Consider the following 11,717-nt stretch of genomic DNA (forward strand, 5'->3'; position numbering starts at 1 on the left):
CTAAACCCAGCAGGGCGTCATGCATTGTAAATTTTATACATGCAATTGCATGATTGCTTTGAGACACCTCCATTTCTATGCAAGTCCTTCTCCTAAATAAGCGTTATGATAAAAATAGTAAAACAATTAAGAGAAGTTCATTCCAATTACAACACAAATTGCATGTTAAATATATAAAAACATACACAGATCTAAGCTTAGAACACTAGAAGAAAAAAACTCATCTACCATGGTCAATGTCCATGATAAATTACAATCAATCACGGACACTATGTCCGTTAATAATCTGAACATGATAAAAAGTCTCAAATTCTACTACTGGTTATGTCCGTTATCAAATATAAAGTAACCACGAATTGTGCCCGTTGACAAATTGAAGCAATCAATTGAAATAGAAAAATAATTTAATATTCAGCCTGCAGTTTAAAATTTGTAAAACCTTATTGGTAATTCAATTTTAAAACTTCTAGACTGAACTTGAATAGGTAAAACTATTAATTAGTTATTCGAAGGTGATTTGATTAAAGAAATCATTCATGTGCTTACATATAGTTCATCGCGAGTTGGATAACCGGGTGTTGATTGGTGTTGACATATTGTATAAAACATTCGGCAAGAAGAATCAATGGCCACGTTCCAAAAACATTGTTGAAGGGTTTTATCAATATAAATTCATTGAAATACTTTTAACTTTTCTGGTCTATTCCATGGGAAAAAAAATTCATTATGACTGATAGGAGCATATTCATGCGACTTAAATGGCTTGTTCTCGTGCATTTACGTTATGTTTCTTTAGTTATTTTAGTACTTTAAGCTATTTTCGTGTGTTTATAGGTCCAAAGGGCTAAAGGAGCAAAAAGATGCATTTTGGAGACTTTTGGAGCACTTTTGGGCTAAGGATGGATAGCTTATGCTTGGAGCCAAAGTGTTGGACGAAATTGAAGACCTAATTGAAGACCAAAGTGTTGGAACCTTGTTCTCTTTAGTTTTAGGACATTTAAAACCTTTCCTAATCCCAATCATGCCATGCATAACACACATCCATTCTAACACATTGTCATTGCACATGCATTTCCTTCATTAGTTAATTCACATGCTCCATACTTATCATCACCACTCATTACTTATCACATATCATCACCACTTATCACTTATCATATCATACATTCATTTATCACTTATCATAATCATTCACTTATCACTTAACATATCATACACTTATCACTTATCACTCATAATCATCTACAACATCCACCTACTTCACCTACAACATCCACCTAATTCACCTACAACATCCACCTACTTCACCTACAACATCCACCTACTTCACCTACAAATGACATAGCCATATGTTCCCTCCACTACTCCTATAAATACCCTTGCATTCATTCATTCATGGACATCTCATTTCATACACAACACACCACAAACACATCCCTTTCCCTCATTGCCGTGAGTCCCCCTTCCCTTATAATCCAAACACCAAACCATCTTTCCATTTCCATCACTCCTCACTCCATTCCACACTTCCATTCCCCCAAACCAACTATCCTTAGACCTTATGCTACAATAAAGAGGAAGAGAAGAGGGCCTAAACGTTCATACAATTCAAGTTTGAGTTGTTGGAATGTTTAGGTGTTTCTTTGATTTCAATGTTTAATTTTAATTCTCTTTGTTTTGTATGAGGAACTAAACCCCCCCTTAGCTAGGGGGTGATTCGAAATATATGTTTATGTTTGCATTTTGATTTGATTACTTCTAATTGCGTTTCATAAGTTGTGGATTCAATTTGTTTAACCGTTTGATTGATAACTTATTTATGTATGTTTATTGAGAGTGCAGACTTAATTTTCATGCATGAATATGACGCTAGAATACAAGTGAGTTTCACCTAATAGTTACGAACTTATATTCACAAGTAGTGGAGGTTGCTTATAAACAATCGCGTTAAACGAATTCTTGGCATAAGTTTCATGGGTATTCCATAGTAACGAATGCCTCGTCAAAACTTATAATCTTCATAGAGCGTAATGATTCTTGCTTGTATCTCTATTATGCAATCATGTAGGGGACTTGTGGGGAATGTTTTGGGTTGTCGTATGCAATCATCCAATTCAATAACGTTAGGAAGATTTGAAGGTTAATTTAAGCGGATCTAATTAACTTGGAGTGTTGAGAATTAATGATTTATTGAAACGCAATTGGAAATCATTTTATTATGCAAGTGTAACATATGTGGAGATGACCCCCTTAGCTATTCTATCATTCATTCATTCCATTTCATCAATTTCATATTTACATTCTGTCTAGTTTATTTAACTTGTTTCGTTATTTCAATTTTCGTATAAACTTAAATCTCCCTTTACTTTAATGTCAATTTAGTTAGAAATCATTTTAGTTTGTGTTTTTAAAAGCATTTTGAGTCTTTGGTTTGTCTTAGTGTTTTAAAGTTTAGTTTTACATTCTTTGAGTCTAGTTTAGTGTTTTATATTGTGTTTTTACGTTTTTGAGTCAGTTTCCAAGAGATTTGCAATCCCTCCTAATCCCCGGTCCAGAACGATCCCTACTTATACTTATACTACAATTGTCAAAAAGAGGGTTTAATTTGTGCGCGTATAAATCTCGCATCAATGACCGGCACACGAATAGTACATCACGTGTTTTTATATAAATAGTGAGAAATTTTATTTTTTGAGTTATTAAATTTTTAACACACATATCTCACAATTTGTATAATGACACATGCTCTATCACTCCGTGTTCTAATCACATTGAAAAATCTCTTCATTCCATGCATGCACGTACTGCCACTGCTTGCTAGTGGAGTATGGTCCCAACTAGATTACAACTCTAAAGATGAAAAAGTATCATATCCCACAATATCTTGAACTGTGTTTCTTCACTTTTGAATTTTTAATTTTTTTTTAATACTTCTCTTTACTTAATTCTTTTCCTTGATATATTTCCCAAAACCAATCTACCAAGGTTTTACGTTATATACATGCCTGAGAAATATTTATTTACCTATAAAAAATATATAATATTGCAAATGTGTGTGTATAATTAAATAACGAGACAAAACATGCTTGTATATAATCCGAGATCACAATCGTCAAACATGTCCTTAAAGTTATCGCTGTGTGTACAAATTTCAAAGCATTTTTGTTAGATGTAGTACGTTTTATTTAATTAAGCAAATGATCATATTGTACTTGAGATAAAATTTGTTTACTTACACAATACGGGCGCTTAAGAAACCACCATATGCATCTTCTAATGCTTGGGAAACATCCCAGTGAAAGATTGTCACAAATGGCTGTATGCCTATATATAACATTATCGGAACGAAAAAAAAATTAATAGTTTGATTCAATATTGTTTTAAGAGTGCACGTTATTAAACTCTAATTATATATTAATGGATGGGATGATATATGAGATTAGATGGGATGGATGGTATATGAGATTAGGTAGCTTTATCACCATTTCGAAGGAGTTCATTGATGAGATTGTCGTAATATTCAATTCCCTTCCTGTTGACACCCCCACTTAGCGTGCCCTCTAATAATTAGAACAAAATAATCAAGTGAGTTAATACCTATCTATATATCGAAATCAAATTAAGTAAAACAGGTTAATCGATGAAGTAATTGGTCCCAAATCAAGTATATGGACGCAGATGTCAACATTACTTGGTAACAATAGAGAACCTACAAGCATCCAACTTCATATCCTTCATAATTGCTACATCTTTCTGTAATGACAAGAAAGGCATACATAATTATAAGAAAGAAGCTAAAAATTAATTAAGGATCTCATATTCAATGTGCTCTTCAACTTCATGGTGGGAATTTAGGGTTTGGAGAATAATATTATTCCTTGATTGACAACCTTATAGAGGTGGTATTGATCAATGACGACATCTCCATTGCTGCGATCATCGATTTTTTTCTGTCATTAATCATAGAAGTTTTTATTATTTAGAGCATAAAAATGATAGGAATCATAGAATGAGAACTATTATATATGTCCATGTAGTGCATGTATAGTCCATATGTATCGGAAAATATACAGACATATACTACATGCATAAGGGTATTTGATGATAATATGTAGAAGACTATAACCTGGATTAGGGCTGAAAAAAATTCTCAAAAATCCCAAACCCAAACCGAAATTTTCCCGAACTTGGTAATCCCGTACCGAAAAATACCGAAATATTCGGTATGGGATAGGTTTTCAGATTTCATTTTTCGGTAATCTTGAAATCCCGAAATCTTCTTTTCCTTTTTGTTTTTGGTTCTTACTTCCCATGCTACCAAAGTACAAAGTGTGCAGAAAAGAAAACTGCAATATCAATTATATATTATTAAAATAGTGCATATAATGCATTTAGGCCACTTTATAGTTTATATATACTATGGCCATCCGAGAATAAATTAATATCGCTTCCCAATGAAGAGATTCAAGTTTTTTTTGTTTCTCATCTACCTCATATACAATACTTACCAATTAATCAACAAACCCAAGTTTACGAGGGATAGTGATATCAGTGGCAATTTGGAAGTGAGGGAGGAGAGTTTTGCTGGGTTTTTCTTCCTCCAGGTGGCTTGTGGAAGATGAAGTCAGAAGAGTTTAAAAAGAGGAAAGCGAGAAAAGTTTACGGCTTAAGTAATTTCAGTGGCAATTACAAGAGAAGAGAAAATTATATATATTTTATTTTTTTAAGTTAAAGTTCATAGTTCTATAATATACCTAATTGACTAGAATTTTAAAAAACTTTGAAAATAATTGAGAAATAAACCATTTGCTATTTTAGTAATAAAGGTATTAATTAGACGTACAAAATTAACCTCATTGCTAATACATTTTTTAATACAGTTATTTAGTATTATGATTTAGTGGTATTTCTCTTAATTTGTAAGTGACAGGTCTTAGGTTTGATTCTCGCCAAAAGCAAATTTGAATCACATTATTGCTAACCCATTGTGGAGCTAAACTCATCCCTTCTCCCTTAATGTAAATAATATTTTTTTTGTTAAAAAAAAAAATATACATTCTCTAATACACGTAGGTCTAACGGTTGCAAAATGTATGGTCAGTTTGTGTGCCTAATTAGTAACATTAGTGTTCTCTTTTTAGTAAGTGAATAAGGAAAATACTTCAGGACATACTGGTCAGTACCCAATTTCACTGATCATTCGTGTGCCCTAAATTTTTTTTTGACATTTGTCAATCCGAGTGCTTTTGTCATTTCTGTAACCAAACACATATCCGTGCCTTAAACCCGTGATCAAACACTAGTCTTCTTCATTTCCAACAAGTCTGCGAAGATCCTCATAGCCAGCCACCATGACCTCGTCGGCTCCGCCATCATCTTAAAGATACAAGTCATAGACTTCACTTCACCAATCTTGTCCTCGACAGCCATGCCGAGCTCGATCTCACTCGCCAAGATGACGTCGAGTCCATTACCGTCGACGATTCGTAATCCTTGCCGCTGCAAGTCGGCGGCATCTTCGTCAAACCCACATAGCTTCAGATTTCGTCGCCGTCAATCTCACTGCAACGGTGGAATCCACTGTTGGAAGAGGGACTGGGCGGGGATGGGGTCAGTGGAGGAGGGAAGATGGAGGAGAGAAGACGGGATGAAGAAGAAACCATAGTCATGACATTGAAGACTTGCAGATATCGAAGAAGAAGAGTTCTGTTTCGTATTTGGTATAAAGGATTGGTTTGCATTTGGTTATAAAGTTAGCAAAAGTGATGAAAGTGACAGATGCCTTAAAATACGCCACATAAATGGTCAGTTAAAATGGGTACCGATCGACCAGTACCCAAGTATTGTCCAGTGATAATACCAGAAAGAGTGCCAGCAATCTTCCCTCTAAGCTTTTTTTTTTTGGGAAGGAACTTCTATCTCCTCCTCATGTTGTGTCATTTCTCATACACTCCAATACTTTAATTAGTTTTAAAAACTAACCCCTTTGAAGCCATCTATATTGACATTTTTCCTAGCATTTTCAGATAATTATAAATCTAGCCAAATCTAGTGTGCACAAAGACTTAGATGCCCTTAGATTGAAAAATCCGTTGCCAACTCAAGTCTTCCCTCTTCCAGCAAACTTTAAACCTCGCACTACCAATATGGATCACCACGTATTTACAACTCCTAAATCACTAGCCACCACAATTTTTTCTTCAACGTGGATGTCAGTTCTATTACTCCATGTGTGAAGTGCATGCAAAGAATCTGATTCCCTCTCTTTCCCTTCTTTGTTTTTTTTTTTTCAGTAAAGTTGATGAGCTGCTAACATGAAAAATGGAGTCATATCAAGGTTGTCATTGTCCCTATTGGGTTAGGATTGTGACTTGTGATGGGCTTCGGATGGGTGTCACTTGTCGTGGGGTTTGGATGCTTATAGAAAGGAAATAAAGAGAAATTGCTCTTTATGGTACATAAACTTCTCTTTCTTGTACATATCTTTAATCTCAAGAGATAGCTACATTTTCACACCTTCATGTATGGGCTGATTTTTCAAAATAAATCAAGAATTTCAATTCTCACCTACAACACTATAAGATATTGAAACTGTATTAATTTGTGTACTTGGTCAAAATAATTGTATGATAATTCATTAAATTTGAGCATTTTCAAAGGTGATGTCTATTATAATGTTATGTAATAAAATTTGAAGGTAGAAGAAGTTTCAACCGATTTGTCAATCTGACAAGGAGAAATTGTGTGCTGTAAATTTTGACATATGAAAATATTTAATTTCTTTTATTTTATTTTATTTTTAAATGTTTTGTGGTCGAGTCCTAGTAATGCATCAGCCATAAATCATGAAAATTAGCTTTGATTGATCTGTTTTGAAGAGTGGTTTATTGAATAAGATAAAAGATATGGGTTGGAGCAAAATGAAATTTGACATTGGTACATAGACCTTCAAATTTACATTTGACAATTTTCTTTTGACATCTCCATTGGAGATCGATGCTCTAAGACACATTTGCACCACATTGACTGAAAAAACAACTCATCAATTTAATAAAGGATTAGATGTTCAGAGAAACAAAAGGTGTAAATTTAATATGATTTGAAAACATCATGGTGCAATATGAGAAGATTGAAACATCATGGTTAAGTTTGCAAATCACCTCAAACTTGTAGGGTGTAAAATGTAGTTAGTCATAATATTAAAGTTGTCCGAGTCCCGCGTGTTTAGAGAAAACAATGTTGGAAAATATTAGCATTAATTTTAGGTATATTTTATTGTTTGGGTATTTTACATAATTCAAGTATTAGGTTTTCTAGGGTATTGTTGGATTTTTGGATCGACATGCCCGTGAGGCTCTGCTCTAATAACACCGATATTGTCCCAAACTTTACCACTAGCCCAATTTGTCAGGTGTGAATTTTTGTCACAAAAAGCCTCGATATTAGTTAAAGTGAGGCAATCATATTTAAATCCCCATTATTCTTTTCACCCACCGATGGGGGATTCCAACACTCTCCCTCACGTGTAACCCCATTTAGTTGTTCACATGTGGAGATCCACACATAAGCAATTGAAACTCAGAGGTCGGCTTTATGTTAAGAGTTCATACTTGTTTTCAATAGAACTTAGAGGGCGGCTCTATGTTAGGAGATCCACACATTACTGTTGCAACCAGAAACCCAAATAGCAACTGGTTTCCGACGAACCCAATTACCATTACTGCTTGTTTCTAGACCACAAAACGAGATCACATTGAACAACTCCAGTCATTTTTGCCCGATCAAACTCACATATGTGTTGCGATCTAACCACCTGTGTCTTGATCTGATGAACCCATGAATTTGAGAGAGGATCCTCGTGGGATCCTCCAATCACATCCGTTCATCTTATATCGTGTAGCCAGTTTTTGTCAGGTACTATTTACATTCAATTTTAAATAAAAAATTTACAATGATTTATGACCACACGATGTACGATGAACGGATGTGACTGGAGAATCCCCAAGATCCTCACAAAGAGGATCCGGCAAGGATCCTCCTAGCATGAATTCGATTTTGCATTGTCACAGCCACCAGGTATGCTGACATACCTCATTTGTACCCATTATTATATTCTAGCTGTACCCACATAAAGTCCATTCCACTTGTTCCCACAAAAGAAATGGAAAAAAAAGAGTAGAGAAAAAGGAAATGAAAAAAAAAAAAAAAACAGTAAATGTTTTGATGATAAAAAAATGTATTTGTTGTTATTGGGGTGTATAAGGGTGACGTGTGAAGGATTGATGTTGTTGGGTCTGTATATAGAGTCTATTGCAACTGTTTATCGCAATTACTTAACTGCTTGGATTGGTGACGCTTTAGTAATGGTTGTTAGAGTTTCCAATGTTGTATATGTGGTGATACATTTGATTTATGTTCATTTGTTGTTGTACTTGTGATATGAGATCTTGTTCGTTCAGTGGCGGAGAACATTCATATGTTTCGTTTCTATACTCCCAACATCTATCTGCATGAATATGTCTGCTTGAAGATGGTGCAAAGTATATGTTGACCTTACAAAATCAATCATGGGCACTGTGCCCATTAGTAATCTGAACGTGATAAAAAAATCTTAGTTTCTACTACTTGCTATACCTGTGGTCCGGATTATGCCAGTCTCACTAGTAAGCAGTATTGTTATTATCAAGACATCAGTGAGAAAGTATATCTCCATGGTGCTACTCCGAATTATCATAATTTAGTTGTCCCATTTGAACCAGATCTTTGAATCTCCAGACAACTTGGGTTTCCATTATGGTGACTCTTAATTACGGGCCCTTAACCCGTTCTCCTTAATAATTAACTTACTCTCTAGCCAAGCCATGGTACCACTCGGTTGACTATCTTTTATGGTGTGTACTCTCCTTTTAAGTTCTTAAAAAAATAGTTGTTTTGCAACGTTAAGTTCTTCAAAAAACATATGTTACGACTTACAAAGTAATTTGCTAATAAGTAAATAATAATAATAATAATAATAATAATAATAATAATAATAATAATAATAATAATAAAAAGAAGTTGATAAAAAATCTCTAAGATAACCTTCTCAATTGTGGTTGCTTTAAATGCTACCATTAATTCATTCTTATACTTAAGAAGTAAGAAAAATATATATAAAGATAGACCCCTATTTTTTAAGCATCACAAAGCCTCCATAATCCAGTCAACATCCTTACATGGATTCCTAAACTCACTAGTGGTTCCATTACATTACTTCTCTATCTAGAAAGTGCTCATCATTCTGTTTCCCAGAAAGAAAGAAAAATGTACTCATGATTCTCCTTCGAAAACATTTGCCAAAAAAATTCAACACAGTAACTGTCAAAGCCATTTTTAACAAAATAAAATTTTAATATGAAGATATTAAATAGTTCTAACACTTGCAACCAAAATTGTAAAACTTTATTTTTTTCATTTGAAAATGCTTGTTTTTATTTCCGAGAACTCTATAGGCTTATTAGTTCCGTAGTTTGCTGCTGGTGTTTGAAGGATATAGGCATATGATTTTAAAGCCCAAAAATATCAACTAGCAAAGTCCAAACAGAAACGACTATATCGGATATGAATTTGTTTGGTTTCCAGAGGGACTTTAGTTCACTTTATGATTTTTGAGTGAACTAGTCAAACTGTAGCATACCCACCCATACGTATAGTTAGCAAGTAAGCAACAAACATCCACTTAATTTGAAACAAAATATTCCATTTTTTATTGGTAAAATAAATAATCCTAAGCCAAATTCATTCGGATAAATCATTCAACATTAACCTAACATTATTCATTCAGGTAAAATAGATCGATACATCTCATAAACTGCCATCCAACTTTGGAATGCAACAGGAACAACGGATATTTTCGTGTGAAGCAATGCTTTAGTCACGATGATGAAACTGCATTTTGAACATGCCCCAAAAACAGATCCAACAAAAGTTCTAGGATACTCCAGCTGTTCTAATTGTTAATCTTTAATTACAATGACTGGAAAATCAAAGGGCATGAGAACCCAATGCATGAGTTGGGTTTTCTTTGTATAATCCCCTCCAAAAGATATCCTAACAATAGTTCAAATGAAGTTCAAAATTCAAAGCAATTGAAGAGCAAGACAGAGAGATGAAATGGTGTTCATGCTCATAGCGGGGCGGTTTTGACAAAATCCAAACAAGTATAGAATCATAGTCGGGAAGTGTGATGATATTCGATAACAAAAAACTCTCAATCCGAAAGTTGATTGCTTCTTTGAAGGAACGGGTTCTGAATCTCTGATTGACATGTAACCCCAAGAAAATGTTGCAACTACGAACAAAGAATTCAACTTAAATGTGAGAACCAAAACCACATAAAAAACCAAGTACAAAAATTTCAAAAAATAAGAAGTGAAGCAATAGAGGCAATGAGTTGAATCACCATTCAAATGTGATTTCAGTTTGGCATTTAATCAAACTTTTTATAGGCCAATACAAGCTCCGCAATCGAAAACCCACAAAATAAAAATTATGTAAGCACCAAGGATTATGTGTACCATCGTATTTCATTTCTTGCGGAGGCGCACTTATTTCGGTCTACCTTACTCTGGATAGTTTTAGAGTAAGCTGGAGGAATATGCAATTCAGACTTCTTCATGTGCAGATATCCAAATCCATAACGGCCAAGTGATGTAGGATTCGTTCAGATTCATGAATTTTTTTCTTCTTACTTGATGTAGTATGCCCCCCGTCCTTTTCCATTACAAGTTAGTAGTGGAGGAGGGCAAGTGTGAATTTGTCATGCAGTGCTTTGCGAGTGACTTTGCTTTTAGCTTGTCAGAGCGGACTTGAATTGGTTAACCTTTAGGTTAATCATTAACTTGATCATGACTGTGTGTATCATGAACTCATAGGTTGTTGCGGCGCGTTATGCGTCGTTTAATATTAGTTTGGGGAAGAACTTGAGGAATTTTGCAGAGGATATGAATGGTCAAACGGCAATAACGTTTCCCACATAGCTCGAAATTGAGTTCTGCAAAATTCTACAGAATGCTAACATCCACATATTCGTGATGGTGTATAAAAAGAAACTTAGTTTGCTTCGAGAAGGTACAATTTAATATGTCAAGTTGGCAGTGTTGTTCCAATGTGTTGCTTGGCCTGGCTTGCCGCCCAGCTGCTTAGCATGCCAATTTTGGGATTGTTCTATTTTATGAAAAATTGGAAAAATAAGAATATTGAAGCTCTGCATCGTATTTTTCCAAGTGTATATGGCATGTCACTGAGAAACCCTTGAAATTTTCGTTTTTCCCTAGATGTGCAGTTCTGACAAAAATGCAGTTTTGCCTGTTTTTAATTGAAAAATTGGAAGGATTCATCGTGTAGAAAATTATGAAAGTTCGACATTATAATTTTCAGTGTCTTAGCTTTTGTGTCCAACTAGACTTGTGTCCAAATTCGTATGCAAAGTCGATTTTCTGTTAAAAATCATCCAAGAAAGAATGGTGTGATGTGTGATATATCGTGAACCATTCTTGACGAATAGGCTATGGTGGGGCATTAAGGAGATAAGTTCTCCATGGACGTGTCTACGGGTAGACCGCGGCGAATATGACAGAATATGCGTGTGGTAGAGCATTATCTTTAGTTTCATTGGTTAGAGTATTTATAGATCTCTTGAGAGTTCTTGTAGGGAAAGTAATCCTAATTAAATTGGG

This window comes from Pyrus communis, chromosome 10, assembly GCF_963583255.1.
Source record: "Pyrus communis chromosome 10, drPyrComm1.1, whole genome shotgun sequence".
NCBI lineage: Eukaryota > Viridiplantae > Streptophyta > Magnoliopsida > Rosales > Rosaceae > Pyrus > Pyrus communis.